The sequence below is a fragment of the Triturus cristatus genome, chromosome 4_1 (genome assembly GCF_964204655.1).
Source record: "Triturus cristatus chromosome 4_1, aTriCri1.1, whole genome shotgun sequence".
Classification (NCBI taxonomy): Eukaryota; Metazoa; Chordata; class Amphibia; order Caudata; family Salamandridae; genus Triturus; species Triturus cristatus.
The window spans coordinates 249,122,479-249,143,180 of NC_140585.1; the positions used below are offsets into that span (position 1 = coordinate 249,122,479).

A 20,702-nucleotide genomic window follows, 5' to 3' on the forward strand; every position below is an offset into this window, starting at 1 on the left:
CTAATTTCTTGCAGCTGGCATTGCCTTCAGAAATATCTGACCTGAAGGTGGTTGTATGTCAGAATAACATGGACAGAAATATTGTCTGGCAGAAAAACTATGGCCGGAAAATTGCTAAAATAATTCTTGTCCCATTCTCTGTCATTTGCTCCATTGGGACTATATTTTTATAAACAATATTTAGATCACAATATTTATGGCTAAAGATATTCTGGCCATGATTTTCCAGCACCAGAAGACACATCTGCCACAAGGCTGACAGGCCTATGCATCAGACCGTTCTGGTCTATTTTGCGCCTTCTGGCTCATATTGTTAATGCTTGGGACTAGCATGTGAGGTACTGAAAGCATTCAAGTTCAGAAGAATAATGTAGATATTGATAGAGTTTGTCTGAAAACCCTCAATGAAAGATCTCAGGCATTCATGTTGAGGCTGAGCAATAAACATAGACAATAAATAATGGAGGTTAACAACATGACTCCTGCAGAACTCCCCATCACAATAAACCAGACAGAAAAAAGCCCATCGCGTTTCTCGCTTCAAGTAGGAAGCAAACCAACTCAGAGCTTCATTTGATACCCTCGTCATAGTGCAGATACGGTACCTGGGCAACTGCATGGTCTAAGGTTTCAAACAAAGGGAAGAGGTCAGCCAAAATCAGCACTATCACCTTGCCCCCATTTAGCATTTCCACCAAACAGCTTTCTAACCAGGCCATCTCCGCACTTTTGAACTTTCCTGTGGCTAAGAATTTATTCAATTTTTTACCGCTTAGTTTTTCGGAATGTTTAAACCTTTTTTGGGTTTGAGACAATTTGTCAGATTATCAGGTACTGAAGGCACAATCTATTGACTTGCCCCACCACCTTTCATCTAGGGCAGAGGAGATTAATGGGCAAAAGACGGATGTTTGCTAGCATTCTGGAGACATTGTAGAACTCTGGTACTTTTAGTTCACTGACCAGGAACAAAAACAAATTTTTTGTTAAAAAAAACCCATAGGTTTTCAGTGATAGCTTAGAACTCCCAAGGTCACACAGCTTTCCTTCAAAGCCTAAAATTGTCCTTCAAAGAAAGTGTTATTTGAATTGTAATATCTTACTGTGCATTCACTATAAAACTGATTGGGATCCCACCTCATCCCCAGCAGGTTGCAGATGGAAATAAAGGCTCATTTTAAAAGGGATAACTCTGATTACAATATGGCCTTATTGTTTATTATTCCGGTGGTAAGCAAAGTTAAAACTTTGGCCCTTTGGAAAGAGATCGGTGAGGATTAGTATTACCAGACCTGATTCCCAGCAGTCGGAGGTTCCGCCTCCTATGGTGAGAGTGCTGAGATCTCATGTTCTAGATCTGTCCTAGAACCTCGAGTCAATGGTACTTTTTCTCAGCATGAGAGCATGGGGGGGAGAGAAATCATTAGCAAGTCAATCAGTTCGGGTTCAATTCACTAAGGTCAGTAAGAATCACAGACTACTAAATGAAGTTAGTCGGCTTATTACAAAGTTGAAAATAACTAAACATACAGACACCTCAAGATGAGGGTGTAGAAATACACTGGAACTAATACAAAGCCAAGCCTATGGGTGAAGTTAAGTCAGTGCAGCATGCAAAAATGATAAATTTGAGAATCATGATAAAGAAAAGCAAGGTGCAGGAATCCAGATTACCCTGAATTGAAGATTCTGCAGAATAAAGCATCAATCTATCCCTTCACTACTATTAACGTGACATCCCTAATTGAGCATATTGACTGGCAGGATCAGTTAAGGTGTCAGCGTGAGGAGTCTTCCTTAGACGTCTCTCCACTTCAGTTGGGTCATGCAGTATGAAGCTGATAAGACAGAGCTCACTCTAAGATGCTCTTTTTTCAAAGGCAAGGTAGAAGTCCCGGGGCTCTTTCCCTAGTTACGATACATCAAAAGCACAGGTGGCATCCCATGATGCCAAAAGGGTCACGGCATCTGACCAGGCCACATCCTCGTAGGAACATTTCCATTGGGCATCAGTGCTCCTGAGCAGTGGCTAGATGACCTTGATTCCCAAGCTTTCTCCGATGAGAAAGTACAACAATTCCCCTTATCGGTCAATGTATCCTCTCCTCTCCTTGCCTAACTCCTAAAACAAATACATTATTCTAAGTAAAAAGGATGATTCTTCCACCTGCAACACAAGCGTGAGAAATAGAAAACCTAACGTGCACATGAAATTCAATTATTAATTCAATTGCGAGAATTCCCAAGGAGAATACATTTCAGGCCTATAGAAATTTAGCTAACATAAGAAAGATGGCACGTAGAGTTTACGATAATACATATAATATGAACACATTCACTTAATACTGCTAAGTAAATCTAAATCAAAATGTTCTATAAACACATTGGGACTGATTCACAGAACTAACTTAAGACAAAATCCTAAACCTACTACCATTTTGGTATTCACAGAAGGCACTTACTCATTTTGGTATTCACAGAAGGCATTTACTCATTTCGGTATTCACAGAAGGTAGGACTCCTAACCTTAGGATTCCTAAATGCCTTCTGTGAATACCGAAAGTCTTAAAGTTAGGATTTCTCTCAGCTTAGGAGTAGTAAAGTTAGGACTCCTAAATGCCTTCTGAGAATACCGAAAGTCTTAAAGTTAGGATTTTTCTCAGTTAAAGTCTAACTTTACTACTCCTCAACTGAGAAAAATCCTAACTGTAAGACTTTCGGTATTTATCAGAAGGCATTTAGGAGTCCTAAAGTTAGGAGTCCTAACTTTACTACTCCTAAACTGAGAAGAATCCAAACTTTAAGACTTTCGGTATTCACAGATGGCATTTAGGAGTCCTAAAGTTAGGAGTCCGAACTTTACTACTCCTAAACTGAGAAGAATCCTAACTTTAAGACTTTCGGTATTCACAGAAGGCATTTAGGAGTCCTAAAGTTAGGAGTCCTAACTTTACTACTCCTAAACTGAGAAGAATACAAACTTTAAGACTTTTGGTATTCACAGAAGGTATTTAGGAGTCTAATGTTAGGAGTCCTAACTTCTGTGAATACCGAAATGAGTAAGTGCCTTCTGTGAATACCAAAATGGTAGAAAGTTTAGGATTTTGTCTTAAATTAGTTCTGTGAATCGGGCCCATTGAATACATGAATGATTGTCAGTGGTATACACGAATTCTACACGTTAATGGTTCCAGCTAGTTACATCTGTTTTCTACGTTGATTTCTTCATGTTTACATTGAAGTGTCCTAAACACATCACAGTTCATAATATTTAGGTTCACATTCTAAGATCTCATGTTAATACAATGAAAGAATATATGTGGATGCGGACTATCTGTGATTATAATGCAGCCCTACTAATGAAAATAAAATGTGCACTACATCAGTCGGAATCTGCTTAGTGGGAGGAGTTTTTTTTCTATACCACGTAGGACTGCCCTTGGCCCTGGATGGCAGCATGGGCAGACCTACAAAAGCTATAAATCTTTGCACCATCCATTCTCCACACTCACAAGTCAACCCCTGAGTGGGAAGACATCTCTGTTTCTTTGGCATGGCTTCTTTTTCACTCCATTTTTAAAAATAAAAAATGCCAGCATACTTAACAATCATTGGCAAAGGCAATAAGTCTGGCATTAGCTGATGACCTTTAAACTTTGCAAATGCTAATTTTATTCTGACTAGCTTTTTTCATGATGACAAGTGGCACAGGAGGAGGCCGGTAGCAATGCTGGGGGAGCTGTCACTCTATTGTCTCAGTAAAATAAGCATTGTCAGAAAGCTAAACTGCATATAGTTTTTAAATAAAAGCACACAGTGCCCCCAGTAGTTCCTGGAGCTGAAGGAGATGACTTATTGTGCAGATATGCACATCATACAAGAGCAGAATGCCATAACTCACTGTCAAGTAAACAGGTGCTGACCGTGACTGTGTCTCCCTTGCTGTATACTGTGGTGGGCGGAAGCAAAATATGAATGACAGTACAGCAGATCAATGAGGGAAGAGGGTTGACTGAAATCCCGTTAGTATTTATAGTACATACGTTTTTATCAGAACAAAAGGTCTTGAAACTGTCTCTTGGACTTCACAACTTTGAACATTCATAGTCATTACTGTATTGTACAACCACTCAGGTCAGGTGATGAAACATGCAAAAACAAAGGAGTTTTAAGGATCAGATAACCTATTGTCCCCTAGAGGGTAGTGAGGTCCTCTGGATTGAAGAAAAAGGGATACACCCTGCCTGTCAAATACTGCTAACCTAAGAGTGCCCCTTTTGGAGAGACAGCGCCTCCATAAGTTACTGTGCAGGATCTGTGATGCGCCACATCTATTCAAAACTCTTATTAGAGTACCAAAGGGAAAACACCCTTTTCTTTTTGCAACCCTCACCCACTCTAGTGGTGGCATGCTTCATCATTGGGTTCACTCTGACTCCTAAAGGTCAGGGTGGGCATGACCATATTTCAGGGAGCTCTTCTGAAGAAGGTTGTTTAGGGGAGCGTGACATTAAAGATAAAATTCCTCACCCACTCCCAAGATATCCCTTTATTGGTGGGGTGGGTGAAAAGGTTAAACATTTGACTTAGCAGGTGATGAAGCACCCATTTCCAGCGTGGCCTTCTTCCAGTTCCAGTACGGAGAAGAGGAGTGATATACTTGCACCCTTCTCTGTTTTGATGCATTGTTCTCTGTTGCAGGACCTGTTGTCTCATCATCCTTTTCTCCCAGTACCTCCGCAAGGTGCCAGTACCATTTCCAAAGTACAGTAAAGCCAGGAAATGCCATGTCTCCAGGTTCAACTTCTTCCAGCTTTTCTCGGTGAGTGCCTGATCAGCCTCGAAATGATAAACTGACATCACCACTGACCTGACTGGCAATAGGTGGGAGGATAGTTTAATGTTTAAAATGTTGAGCTCAATTTAAATATTGTTTTCCAGTAGACCTTTTGTAGAGTCTCCTTAAGTTGTGTTTGCGAGGTGATTATGTACCTGGTTAAATGAGAGATTGCGGTCTTATTTTATCTCCTACAATTAGGCTAAGCTGAGTCTTGGCATGTGAGGAACAAGGCCATCTAATTTTAATAAGTTCTTACCTGGGGGTCACACAAGGAAAGGACCATTTACTAATATTTTTTGATGCTCTGTCCCTGTGCTGCCTTGGTGCTGATTCCTGAGAACTAAGCTGTAGTGGGTGGGTGAGTTCAGTTTGGGAAGTAATGCCCATTCCTTGAGTTTGGAGACTCTGGAACCCCAGGAACAGCATTCCAATTCACAATAGAAGTGCAATGGCAATTCACATAATTCTCCTGCATGCTGCCACTACGTCATCATATGCAAGACATATGCAGGGGCATGTTGTTCACTAAGGTCCCGATTCACAAAAGTAATCTGAGACAAGAGTTTGTCTCAGTTTAACTTAAGTTTTGGTCTTAAGTTTAGCTTAAGACCAAAATTCAAGTTTAACTAAGACAAAGTTTTGGTCTTAAGTTTAACTTTTGGTCTTAAGTTTAACTTATGTTTAACTGGTAGCTAAGGTTTTGCACAGAAATTCACATGCAAGCATAGTCGTTTGGAGTTCCTAATTATTTGCTTACCTGTAGTGTGCAAAGTTCCCCTCTTTTCACACGTCGGTGCACCTGCATAGATTTTTCTTGCAAGCTGGTGATATTTCGTCATGAGTGAAGGTAGATGCTTTAAGTTGATGTCCCTTTTTCCTGCGGGTTAACTCCATTTTCCTCATTACTTTAAAACTGTATAGATGTTTATGATCTTTTTTTCTCAAAAAAACTTAAAAAGTGCACAAATGTCCTTATAGTTATATGAAAACCTGTGTTAGCGCTTTGCCTTGTTCAAATATCGAGGCCCAGAAAGCGTCAATTGATGAATCGAAATTCGAAACTGAGACTGCTCTACAAATCAATACATTTAAATAATCTAAAGCACATTAGGCTCTACAAGGAAGACAGAGAGTGGTTAAGTTTTCAAACCATAAAGGTTTATTAAAAGTTAAATGTTTACAGAAGGATGTTTGCTGTCACTAGCACTTTGTTCAATTGGCTCTATTTCTTCTCTAATCGTTTCTGGGAGGCGTTATTTTGATACTACAGTTCTAAGTCTCTCATCTTTCTTCAGACATTTATCTTCCCTCTTCCAAGCCAAAGTGCCTACACTCACATTTTCAGCGGCTTGATTTCTTGTTGTTACTTTTTACTCATTCACCCAGACTTGACTTTGAGACCTGTGTGTGCCATCTTTTTCACCCTCCGAACTTGTCTTCTGTGCTAGAGCTTGACTGCTGTTACCACTACTTCATCAGTTTGCCTCACTGTGTTGGTGTGAGAGGCATCAATCCAGTTTGGCAGACCAACGTACTTCACAATAGTGTTAGTCACAAGTATGACCTGGAAAGGTCCTCACCAACTGGGCTCCAGGCAAGTCTTTCTGATGTTTTTCCTTACTAGGATTCAGTCTGCTGGACTTAAATCATGACATAGTTCTTGTCTTGGAAGCGATGTTCCCAAGGCAACCTGATGAGAGACAGAATGCACCACAACAGCCAATCTTTTACAGTAATCAAGAACCAAATCATCTGTTATATTCACAAGCACAGTGGCATGCACTGATGAGACTCTCATAGCGCTCCCCATCAAGATTTAATGGAGGTAGAGTCCAGTCCTCTGATCTAGAGTGCCTTGAAGGCTCATCAAGGCCATGGGCAGAATATCAGACAATTTCAGAGAAGCAAACACACACACTTTGACCATTCAGGATTTTAGAGTGCTGTTGATCTGTCCCACTACACCTAAAGCTTGGGGCCTGTAACTGCAGTGAGGTCTCTGATCAATCTGTAGTGCAAAACACAATATCTTTATCACTTTATTTCTGAAGTGCGTCCCATGATCTGACTCAAGAGTAACCGTAGGCCGAACCAGGGAATCCCTTTCCTCAGTAATAGTTTGACCACAGTAAGGCTGTCACTCCTTCTGTTTTGGTATGCTTCTTCCCAGCAATATAATACAAAATCTACCACCAGGATATAGCCAAGTCAATTGCAGATGGCCAGCTCTTTGAAATCTAAATGCATAAGATTAAACAGACCACCTGATCATTCTATATGGCCCATGACCACAACTGTCCTCCTGCCTGCATTCAACTGCTGACAAGTAGCACAAGTGACACAGACTCTCAGCAATGACACAGAATTGGGGAGCATTTCAGTAATTCCTAAAAAGGCGGATGATAGCATTTCTCCCTATATGGGTATGACTGTCATACGGCTTATACTTTCCCTAATAAAACTGTGCATTTGTTGGACAACATTACCATCAGGATTATGCGAGAATGTTTCAGAGCACACCTTCAGGATATGTTGGCCTAAGTCCTGCTATTTCATAGTGCACCATCTTCACCCTTAACCTGGCAAGGTAATAAATGGATTATGCAACCACAGGACATGCCAATCCTAACTCCCCAAGGAATGGTGGTAACAGATCTAGAACCTTTTTACACAAGAAATACTCAGGGAAGGGTTTCAGTATTTATAGAAGCATTGTGATTCTTGTATAGAAAACATGCACTGTAATAATCAATAGAAGGAACAGATTAGCATAATTAGCATTATGAGATTAGTGAAGAAAATTAATAACTCCACCATCGTGCTAAAACATTGAATATATGCTGGCATATAACAACTGTAATATGTTAGAATCCTACCCCCGCTACCTAACCTAGTATGTCTAGGGTGAGTGATCTGCCAAATCCCTGTAGGGTGATCTAACTCCCCTTTACCAATGGGTAAGTGTCATCAGGCTGCCTTGGTGGAGATCTGGGCATTTCTCATGGCGGTAAAAAGGAATCAGCTGGGCCTGAATTCCGACATGCAGCAACCTCGCAGTGTCAGTGAAATGCTTCTCTAAATAAGGAAGTGATGATGCTTATATAATAAAAAACACCCATGCTGGCTGCCATGCCGAAGCCCTGTTCGGGCTGCTATTGTTTATTCCATTCGGATAGCTCTGTCACCAAGTGGACTAAGCAAGAGACACCATTTTTTGTAGTGTACCTGGCCTCTGTACAGAATGTTCAAGGTTGGGTGATAGTATGCCTATGAAGTGGAAATGTAAGCAAAAGCAGTTTCAGAGAATATTATCCTGCTCAGGCATGCAATGAAATGTGTGTCAGATATCCATGTACAGTACTCAGGAAAAGATGTCAATTTAATGTGAACATGCAAAATGTGGTGTTCTCCCTCGATCCGAATGCGACCATGTGACAGGACCACGGAAATGCCTGGCCATATATGAAAGTATAACATCAAGTAAAACAGGTCTTCCATCTCTAGAAACTCAAACCCTATCCTGATTACTTATACATCCAGACCTCACCCACATTTCTTTCTCGGTCACTGGTTCTTCTCAAGTGTTTATTGTACTTGACATATTTGAAACAGAGCCATTGTCAGATTCACATGGTTCTTCTTGACTGAATAAGCAAGACTCTAGAGTTCAATACCATTTCGTTCGCATAGCGGTTTCCAACAGAGACAAAATCCCATCTGCTCCTGGGTGCTGCACATTTTACAACAGATACTTCATTTCTTTCAAATCCATGACATATTATCTGTTTCTTATAGAGAAACAAGAGGAATTCAAGAAACCCCTTTATGACCACAGCTGACCGAAATCGTGGACCACACCAAAACTGTATTGACTATCAGTGTAAATGGTAGCATTAAAACTGCTGAAAATGCAACAAGCTTGGTGAGACAATCAATTCAACTACCTGTGCGGAAGTTGCATAACACAAATAGGATGCTTCCACTACACCTTCTAGAGTGCACACAGCATAAGCTGCTCTTCACAATTCTCATCTAACTCTTAAACAAGAGCCGTCCTCAAAAAAGATCAAATAAGGCTCTTCAAAGGGGATAGCATGAATGACAGGTATTTGTTAAAATATATATTAACTATGATATATGATCACATCCATTGTTATGTGTGATGGTGAATTGGTATCAGTATTGGCATGAGTGTAGTTGTTTGATTTTTGAGGTCCTTGTTTGGGGCATAATTCATTAACAAACATCTAGACTGTCATGATCGACGCCATCATCATCTGGGTCACTCTTTGGAATTGACAAGAGAGTATCAGGATGTAATACATTCCATATCCTCCAAGATACATTCTTTGCTACCGAAATCACGTGTTCATACTTACTTAGTTTGCTATTTGTCATGGAATGAGTTCGCGTGCAGGTTAGCAAGATCTTAACTCTTTGTGGAGCCATTACATTTGGTGGGTAGCCCATAACAATGCCCTAACAGCCAAGCGTGATATTGCGCAATTGTGGGGTTCCCAGAGGTCACCGACTGTCTCGGCGTGGAAGGACAACATGGATTGGTGTATGTTTCGGGAAAAGGTGGTGTATGTTGCGAGAGGTAAGCCTGGGAAATGGGTGAAAGTGTGGGGCCCCTGGAACGCCTACCGTGGGGGAATCTGTACCCCGCCGCTGATGCCTGATCCGTCACCGGCCCCGTCTCCTTAGCCTGCTTGTCTTCCTGGTTCTGGGCATTGAGTTCACTTTGTCTCCGTCCCGACCTATCCCCCCCCTTGATATTCCTGTGGATCGGTAGGGTCCCCCCCAGGGGAGCACATGCTATTGTTTCCGATTGTGGGTTGCCTTGTGGACTTGTTTCTTCGTTATTTATATAAAACTGAAACCGTTGTGTGGGGTCCGGATGGTGTGGCTGCCAACGCTTCTTTCAACTCCTGTGATCTCTCTTCTGCCGCAGCGTGTGTTCTACTTATTGTATTATATGCTCTTTCTGTCTGCTAGCGGCCGGCCTGAAGGTTGTAGGCCCATCTTTGTATATCTTTTGGATTCTGTAATAAACGGTTTAAAAAAAAAAAAAAAAAAAAACAATGCCCTAACAATGTTGGATACTAACACCCTTTGCAGCTACTGCTTTAAGGCATCTAGGAAGAATTTAGCACGTTACAATGCGTGCTTTTACAATGTGGTCATTTACAACGCAGTCGTTACAACGACAGAGTTGTTATCATGCGTGTCATCACATCACAAGTCGTTTCTACGGCTTGCTCTAGGGGGCGTGCTGGACTTAGGAATAGTATTAATTACTATGCCTACTCCAGTTTGCGCAACAGCAGGGAAGGTGTTGAATTTAAAATTCAACACATTCCTTGGTGTTGCACGCCCCCTAGAGCAAGTTGTTGAAACGTCTTGCATTGTAATGACACCCGTGGTAACGACGGGGTCATTTTAACAACCCCGTTGTAAAGTACAGCATTGTGTCGGTTGCATAATAAACGTTGTTTCCTATCTAGGAATTGCTGCAGCTACTAGATCAAGTGTGCCAGACAAATAAACCACTTGCTGTTTTGATTCCCCATGGATATATGTCAAAACAGACAAAATGCACCTTCAAAGCTTCTGCAAAAGAAACAATTGATGGATGGATGCTGGACAATGCAAACATTCACCCCCAGTCACAAGGATCTGGGTTTAATCCATCATTCTTTTGCTCACCACACCACCCCAGTTTGGACCCAGCCATATGCAAATCAGTCTTGACCCTGTTCCTTGTGGGAACAGTCCAGCCCGAACTGCCAAACCAGGTCCTCCCTGGACTGGAAACAAGCCTCCTGGGACTGGTTTCAGGGCATCACCCTTCATCAGCCAGGCTAGCTTGAATCCAGTGGTGTAGTGAGCACGGGACCCATGTCTGGGCATACCATTCCCACTTAGGGTGAGATATGCAAAAGGAACAATTGATGGCTGGAATGCTGGACAATGCAAATGTTCACCCCCAGTCACAAGGATCTGGGTTAAATCCTTTATTCTTTTGCTGACCACACCACCCCAGTTTGGACCCAGACATATGCAAATCAGTCTTGACCCTTTCCTTGTGGGAACAGTCCAGCCCGAACTGCCAAGCCAGGTCCTCCCTGGACCGGAAACAAGCATATCGGGACCGGTTTCAGGGCATCACCCTTCATCAGCCAGGCTAGCTTGAATCCAGTGGTGTAGTGAGCACGGGACCCACGTCAACTCGACAGCCAACTCTTTTAATCTGTCATACACTGTATGGGCATATATTTCAACTTCTCTGCTAAAAAAAACTAAGTTTAGCTTCATTGTACGTGTCTATTCAATTAAGCTTAAGAGTTCCTCTTACTAGCTCCTCAAATTATGCTTTTATTTGTATCACATAAAATTAAATCTTTAGGAGGGGGCCTCAGGTGTGTAATCAAACCTTAATGGCCACATTGCACGGCTGTGTGTCATTCAGATGAGTATCCGCATCTTCATGGACAGGCATGCTCACATCCCTTCTCAACACTGCACTTTCTTTATTAAAGAATTTAATCCTATTCTTCGTATACAAAATAAACACTGGGCTTGTGAACCGCAAATTGAAATGGACAGCAGTTCTCGGCAAATCACAAAGCAATACTAAACGATGCAAACATCCAATTTTATTGCCACACCACTTAACTGACTAATCGCAGCACAGCCCTAATAACATACAGATCGATCCCAGTGGGCATACAAGTTGAACAACCAATCTCAGTGCAGCACTTAATTACTGAACTTGCACCACCACACAGTGACCCTCACATCTCGCTGATCACATTGGTGTGAGCTAAAAAATCTAAAATAAAACAACTCTTGTATGTTTACCTAAAGAAATATAGAATTGACATTCACTCTAAAGGAATAGAGGATAGTCTCCTCCTGATACTACCAAACACACAGAGTGAGTCCTCACCCAGTAGGAACTCATTCAGACTAGTGAGGTCTACTCTTAGAACGAAGGATCAACCAAATACAAATCTCAGTTAGTACAGTCTTGCAATGGAAGTTTCAGAAGTTCCTATCTTGGTGCTGCCATGGCGTCTCACATTCCAAAACTCAACCTTAACAAACCAGTCAAATACCACATAATATATCTCTGTCTTTCCTGAGACCTTGGAATACGATGAATCAGATGATCACTGTTCAATGCTGAGCCCAAAGCCCATTAATCTCCATAAGCACAATTGATGAACATGAAAAGCACTTCAAATGTTCAGCTTCAACACAAAGCCCTGTTGGATCGTGTTAGACCTGTCAGCGTTAGAGTAGTCTACTCTTCCCTCAAACATTTTGCATTCCTCCTCTTATTTCTGCTGTTCTGTTTTATGCTGGCCTTAGGGCTCTGCACCCTTTACCACTGCTAACCAGTGGTAGAGTGCATGTGCTCCTTCCTTAAAACATTATAACATTGGCTTATCCCCAATTGGCATACTACATTGTGTAATTCCCAAGTAAAGTGGTACTTCATGTAGCCAGAGGCTGTAAATGAAATACTACTATTGAGCCTGCAGCACTGATTGTACCACCCACTCTCAGGCCTCCCATTGCAGCTTGTGTGTGTGCAGTTTTAAACTGTCATTTTGATCTGGCAAAATAAACCTTTTGCCAGGCCCAAACTTTCCTTTTTAATACATACAAATCACATCTAGGGTAGGTCCTGAACAGCCTACAGGGCAGGCTGCAGTGCATTTGAACGCCTTAAATGAGCTGAATGGGACCATGGAAGATCAGAAGCGCAGATTGAATGAGGCAATTTTTCAATTCAGGGGACAAATTTAAATACTCAAGTGTGAAAACTTCCTCTGCTACCAGAAATTGTTAGCACTTTAGCTTGAGCAAGTTTCGGACCCACAAAATGCTGTCTGATTAATCTAAATTTGAAACTGAGGCTTTTCAACAAATCACTACATTTAAATAAGGTGAAACACATTAGGCTCCAGAAGGAAGGCAAAAAGTGGTTATGATTTCAAACCATAAAGGGTTATTAAAGGCTAAACATTTACAGAAGGAGAAATCATCAAGTTAGTGTAAATCAATTTTCAATATATGAATGCATTAATTAATATGAAGTTCAATTCATCAAAGCAATGTAAGCAAGAGAACCACCTAGCATAAAGTTGCATCCAAGGAAAAGGTAGGTAAAGTCAGTAATCCCTTAAAGTGATTACGCAAAATCTCCTAATCTGCTATGCTCTAATCATAGTCTGGAAAAAGGTCTGCTGCTCCCCTATATATTGCGCTAGCTTAAATAACACAATTCTAACATTTGCTACTCCTACACATAGTTCCCATAAAATGATCCAATCAGGGTATAGTGAAAAGATGTTGAGCTCATTAGTTTTTCAGGATCCTCCAGAATACAGCTTTTCTCAGCCTCCTTCACATTAACATTTGTCTGCAACAAAATGAGATACTTTGGACCAGCCTGTACTTTGCATGTATACTGCATATATGTATATGCATGTATACTGTTGCCACTATATATAACATTGCATGTTTATCAGAGTAAAAGATAAATGTTTACAATGGAAAGAAAGCAAAAGAATATTGCGTCTGTTAATTTGGGCTTCAGCTTTAACTAGAAATAAAACGCACATGTGTCACAAAGCAAGATGGCAACCAAAGATAACTATTTTAAATGGAGGCCCACATTAGCTTTGGTAAAACTAGACATGAATAGTACAGTAATACATTTGTGTGTTTATATGTTAATGTTGAATTAATGCAAAAACGTTTACTATGCAAAATCCTCTTCACCTGCACACAAAAAACTTCTGAAATGTGCATATACCTAGTGAAAATTGTCTTCATGATAACTTGCTTCAAACAATTTGACTGAGTCAAAGGATACCACTAAGCAGAGATATGGTGTTAACATCTGAATTTGTAAAGTTGTCCGCCTTCTGTTTTCACCTTACTTTCATGATTCTGCTCTGTCATGTGGGATGTGAAGCTTCTTCTCCCAGAAGTGTTTTGAGAGTTACAACACTTTTAGTGGATTTGGTGTTGTGTGTATTGGGCTGTGCGGTGAATTAATTTAATGGCACATTTCACAGTGAGGAGGCCTGCATGACTCAAAATTAGATGTGCCTGTTCTCCTCATCTGCAGAACTGGGATTTCCCAAGGCCTGCATACAGCCACCCCGGAGCGTAGCCTTATAGTATCTCCAGGACCTAAAACAGAGAAACGCACGCATGGCCCCCACAGGCAGTTAAGTGGAAGGAAGTCAGCGCTCGGCACTAGAAATTGTGACAACATTTTGCACCAGCTCCGGGGCACTGGACTTGGATGACATAATCGCCTCAGCGAGGTAGACTCTACCTCCCTTAGTGTTTTGATGATAGTCTTGGGGGAATGGGCAGAGGGGCAGCTTCCGAATATCACACCTCAGACAGTAGACAAACTGCTTTGACTTTTTTACCACTGTTGGTGCTGCTTGACCTCACCTCTGCTGTGCTAGAGCTCCTTCCACCTTCTCTGCTGTGACTCAGTGCAGGTGACACACACTCTCATCATATGTCTCTTGGGCCCAGACACGCCAAGTGGTGCGGCTCATCTTTTGGGCAATCCTTCTCTTCACTTTTATTTATATCTTGGTGTGCTGAGGGAGCGCACCTCAAACCCGCTTGTTCTCATTTACACACTGGTTTTAATTACATTTATGGGTTCATAATTTTAACCAGGTGCTTACTATTGTGCTTTGACTTCTTAAGGTTCTACCCAGTTTGCATTGCTGGAGACATTAGGAACACCCCACCTTGTTGGAAGGTTCTCCTTCCAGTTCCCAGTTTGGACGGAGAGCGGATTGCTCTCTGCTCTTCACAGTTTTGTTTCCCTAGTTTTTCTGGAAGGTATGGATATTCCAACATGAGGTGGGGCAGGTTGGCGCTATGAGAGACATGCGGTTTCTAATAATTAGAGTCACTGTAGTCCAACTTCCGGATTTGTATCACAGCTGGTGTTCCGTTTAAGCTACTAAACTCTTCTATAGATAAAGAGGGCATATATGTGCTATTGCACAGTTTTCTTAATTGTTCTCTCCTTGTACTGGTACTTGGTTGCATATTGTCAGAACCCATTTTGAAAGGTCACGGGACGCAAAGGGGTAACTAGACCCAACAGTGGAGATTGAGGCTTTTTACTGCTGGTGCACCTAGGACCGACCTACTATGGATCCTGAGGGAATGGCCAAATATCCCTTCCACACTTAATTCCTAGTGATAGCTATAGCGGAGCAGTCCAAGACTCCCTCATGGAGGAAGTGGATATAGAGGTTAGTGAACATGACCCATAACTCAAAGAGAGCAGAGCAATATCAGTAAATCAATGTCCAATCAAATACTTATTTTTATATTAAAATAAAGTATTTTATTTCTAACTCTACGCATTCAAAGGAGTATTGTGACACTCATAACCAATAACACAATCCCCTTGAGGTCATGACAATAGTGTTTCACTGGCAAATCCCTGCCCACCCTCTCCGCGTTATGTGTTTGGGGTTGTTCCCTATTCACTGGTGACCATATCCAGGGAATGGTTACTCTAGTAGGCTGACTCAAAAGTCCACTTCAGAAAAACAGAAGTAGTCAAAAGTGTCTTGTGTGCTGCAGCACCTTTAGCAGCGTGTCCCCCAGGTCCCTGTAAGCCTGTAGCAACTCTTGCCCGCTCAAACAGCGGGGAAATGTAAATGTAAATGTAAATGTAGTGCATTTATATAGCGCTCCGCACACCCCCGAAAGGGTCTCTCAGGCGCTGTGCACATACCGCTGTGGAACCCTTCCTGGCCTTTCCCTGTGAAGTGCCCACTCCTGGGCACCCCCAAGGTGAAGCCAGGCATCCTAGCGCTGTTGGGCCCGTTGTGGAGATTAAGCAAGCTATTGCCCAGAGTTGCATAGTGTGACCCATGATTAGAATAGGCACCGAGGCGAGAATTATCGGGTCCGGGGAAATTGAGCCCAAGACCCGCCGAGGCGGGAATTGAATCCTGGTCCGGGCCAGACCTCTGCAACAGGGTCTGCCGCTCTAACCATTGAGCCACACTTTTCCAGAGTTCAGCATCTCAGTGGGTGCCCCAGCTCCAGGCACTCGCAATGCTCCAGTCCTGCTCAGGAAGTGCAGCAACACCCAGCAGGTGCAGGCCCTCCCTGAGCGGGTGTGGCCAGCTCCAGCAGCTATCGGAGGTGTCCCGTACTTCCATCGGCATGGTAAGTACAGCACTCCCCAATGGAGGGAGGGCGTGGTCGATTCTGGGGCTCCCAATCTGGTCCCAATGATGTGGCGATGCACTTCTCTGTGACCTTCTCAGTCCAAGGAACAGTTTGCGGCAGTGTTCGATGCTTGTGTCAACCCACTAGTCACAGCTTTGAGTTCTCTGGCAGGGTACTGAACTTCACAGCTCACTCAGAACTGGCAGCTCCTTCTGGCATACGAGGTTGTCGTGACACCTCCAAACAGGGTACCAGTCCACACTGCACATAATTCTATACTGCTGTGTCCCCTCCTAGCAGGTACCCTCTTTCCCTGAACCGATCAGTGATCTGGTTACTTTCCAGTTTGTATGCCTCTTCCGTGTTACAGTTCCTCTTTGCCCTCAGCAGCTGTGGTGACGATATATCGACGACCTGTTTATTGTATGGAAAGGATCACGAGAAGAGGCACATGACTTCATTAAGAAGCTCAATGAGAATGACTATAACATCATCCTGAGTGGAACCATTAGTAAGACACAAGTGGAATACTTAGATGTTAAACTAGAAATAAAAAACAACAAAGTACATACATCTCTGTATCGGAAAAACACAGCAGGCAACAGTGTCCTGCATGCCCTCAGCAGCCACCCAGATACTCTCAAGTGGAGTATCCCCTATGGGGAGCTGCTGAGGGCAAAGAGGAACTGTAACACGGAAGAGGCATACAAACTGGAAAGTAACCAGATCACTGATCGGTTCAGGGAAAGAGGGTACCCGAGTTGGGTACTTAAGAAAGCATTGGTCAGAGCTGCAGGTGTGGAAAGGGCACAGACCATCTCCGATCCATTGCCTGAGTGCACCAAAGATGAAGATACCACTAGAGTTATAATGACATATGGTTCTGACTCTAAAGCTACTAAGAGAATTATCACACAGAACTGGAACATTCTTAAAAATGATACTGTAATAGTTGGAAGTATTCCTGATAGACCCAGTATAACATACCGCAGGAATAGGAACATCAGAGACATGCTCATCCATAGTGACGTAACTATATATCCTCCAAACAACATCCAGGGCCTAGAGGGTTTTTACCCATGTGGCCACTGTAAGGCATACAACAACAGCATATCTCAGAAGAAAGTGTCATATAATGGCATAAGTAGAAACATCACGCAGATCTTGACGTGTAGCTCCATGTTTGTAATAGATGTTATGGAGTGCACTTGCAAATTATGGTATATTGGCAGTACCACCTGTATGGCGAAAAAACGCATTTTAGAGCAGGGCCATTACTAATTTTGACCAGAAATATCCTGTTGCACGACACTTCAAGGATAAACATTTTTCCAATATCAGTAAATTACGTTATATCCTCTTAGAGCAAATCGAGAGAAACCCCAGGGGAGGCAACAGAGTTCTGAAATTAAGACAAAGAGAATCTAAATATATTATAGATTTTCAGACCAAGACCCCAGGTGGGCTAATTCAAGAAGAAGAATTATCTGTACACTTAAGAGAATAAGTAAGGTTGGGTGATAAAACTTTAGCGAATCTTGAAGAGTTTCCTCATGTTTCATGACTGTGTTTGATATTGTGTTAAATAGAATACTGTACATACTACCTATTGGTGGTAAATTTTAGAATTTGGTTTTTATTAAGGTTTTTAATTTGAATTATTTGTTTATTTTGTAGGAAGGAAGCAAGGGGCCCATTCACCTGAATTCACCTGCACGGGCCGCCTACCTTGTCTTTCTTTCTTTTCTTTTTCTAATTATTATTAATTTTTTCACCCTTTTTTTCTTTTCTTTTTACACGAACACGAGACAGTGTGCCGTCACGACTTTTTATATTATGGTAGAGACAACATCCCCTCTCTGTGTCTGGTTCTTGGCACTTGCCATTAGCTGTGAACAACAGGTAGTATGAAGCTACTTTGCTTTAGTTCAGGAGTTATGCGGCTGACTGTTGTTATGGAATATATCAGATGCACTGCAAGATACATCGGTATAAAGATTTAGTTGACATTGCATTGTGGAATATTTTATCCTGGACAGCAACATATGAACTACGTGCAATTGCAGCAATCATTTTTTGCATGCTGTAACTTTATTGTCAATTGTGAGATACCTACACGAACAACATTCAGGTTTCAACTCCATAAAAGCAAGATTCATGTAGGACATGCAGTTTGTGATACGGATGAATACTCTTAAGACGTTTTTGTAGGACAGTAATATTGCATGGCTCTTATGCGATCTATCAAGATAGACAGCAGACTCATAAATATGTTGTGAGAGTTAATATGCAATGAGCATAAGGAGGTTACATTGATATTATGTTGGGAGGATTCATTATAAATTGTTTTACGAAGCCTTTTGATGCACATAGATTTGATACATTGCTGTAGAAGTTTTATTCTATACTACTTCTTTAATTTTGTTTCATAGATCTGCTTTATGTTGTCCGTTGTTTGTGTTTATTATACGACAAATGCGATAAATAGACATTTGTGTATGGACAACTGGAACACGATATGCCAACACTGATAAGATCAATATGTATTCAACATGTTATTCATTTCGTATACAATTTATGTTTGAAATGTACAATATCTGAGTTTTGAATACAGACGTCCTCTTTCTATGCTCATGGTTGTCTCTGCTATATACGATGTGTGCCACAGTGACGACCTGTACACGTGAGCAAGCCCTTCGGCGAAACGCGTTGTGTGAATAAACAGCAGTTAATTCCACTGGTACTGGGTCCTTGATTTCTGAGAACGTGCGGACTGAAAAAGTGATTTTGTTGATTAAATTAGTCGGTTTTCTCCGCCGGCGTGCGCGCCACTCTCCATGGGTCTACTCAAATCCGGAAGGAGCGGTTTATGTGAAGATATATATATATATATATATATATATATATATATATATATATATATATATATATATATATATATACTCATTTTAAATTACTTTTAGCACTTTGAACCCTTTTAGCTTTTCACCTGGCTATCGAGAGTTTCTGATGTGCCGCCCTAACAGTGGTGTAGGAGAGGACCCGTGTGTGTATATGTATATATGGCGACCGCGACTAGGTAATATATATTCACTAAAACAAACATAGGTTTTGGGCCTGATATAGTTAGGAATTAGCATTTAAAAAACCTTAGAAATTCACTGAAAAGACCATAGGTTTTAGGGGTTTTATAGTTAGCCGGACATTTCACTCGTACAAAACCATTGAAATTCCTCCGATATAGTTAGTTATACTAACTACATCTCGCGCGCCCGCAATCCACTGCTGATGGTGTCACATATTACATCATTCATGACATGGTCAGTGACATCACTGATGACATCTCAAATGACATCACTGATGACATCACTGATGACATCATCCACGTGACAATCAGATACACCTCATCATACACTAGTATAACCCTTCATCACTCACTGTAAAATACAGAGTGCCATATTTGAAACCATTGACACACCAATGCAAGTTTCTAAACACCCACTCAGGGATTCCTAGATCTATACACACATCTAATCACTTACCTATAGAATTACTCATACATGCTGGCAAAAGGTTTTTTAAATGCTAATTCCTAACTATATCAAGCCTGAAACCTATTGTTTTTCCAGTGAATTTCAAAGGTTTTTTAAATGCTAATTCCTAACTATATCAGGCCTGAAACCTATGTTTTTTTTTAGTGAATTTCAAAGGTTTTGTAAATGACAATTTGTATTGTATTAATTGTTATACTGATTTTTTTAATACTGATTTACTACATTTTTTAAACTATTTTTTTTAGATATTTAATTTTTTTAATTACATTATTATTACATTATACATTACAATACAAAATATACTTTCTCAGAATGCATTACTTTATTTTAAATACTTTGCAAATAGGCAATAGCATTTTAAGTACAGTAGTTACAGTTGTTGCAATGGGCAACACAATTTCAAACACAATGCAACATTGAGCTCAATGTGAATTTCTAGTCAAATGCAATTAGTTACTTTATGGATTACTTTTCTAACCACAGGACTGGATCCTAGATTCAGTCCTTGGACATCTCCTGTCAACAGTTCAGTAAAAGCTTTTTTGTTACAGTAGTGATTTTTAAGGAATATTATTGTATTTTAAAAGTTGACACAGAAATGTTTTCACATAGAATCACCAATGTTATCCTATGGCAGCAAATTCACTTCGCAGATAAGTAGTGTTATCGTTAGTTTTTCTTACTCAGTGGTGGATCCTGGATCCAGCACTGTTGCATCTCCTGTAAACAGTTGAAAGAATGTGTTTAAGTCATACAGACGATTTTTTAGGAATATTTTTAGTTTGTGAAAATAGACACTTAGAAACTTTTCAGCTGAAAACCACACAATGGATTCCTATGGAAGGAAATACAAGTTACTGGTAAGTACGCTTAGAATTACTTTTCAGGGTCAGTGCTGGGCTAAAAGATGCAGCACTGGGTTCTCTCCTGATAACAGGTGAGTAAATCAGAATTTGTAGTTCGGCTGATTTTAGAGGAATATTTGCACGTTTCAAAAATCGACACTTGGAAACTTTTCTGGTAAAAACCACACAATGGATTCCTATGGAAGGAAATATAAG

The 20,702-nt window shown here is 41.1% G+C and overlaps 1 pseudogene across 1 annotated transcript in view; it reads left to right on the forward strand.

The window, feature by feature from the left end:
• Nucleotides 1–20,702, forward strand: part of LOC146854205 (solute carrier family 23 member 1-like) — a 260,981-nt pseudogene that overhangs the window by 47,791 nt on the left and 192,488 nt on the right. The window contains exon 5 of the transcript XR_014980995.1: nucleotides 4,702–4,822. The product of XR_014980995.1 is annotated as a solute carrier family 23 member 1-like (transcript). The remainder of the gene's footprint in view (nucleotides 1–4,701; nucleotides 4,823–20,702) is intronic.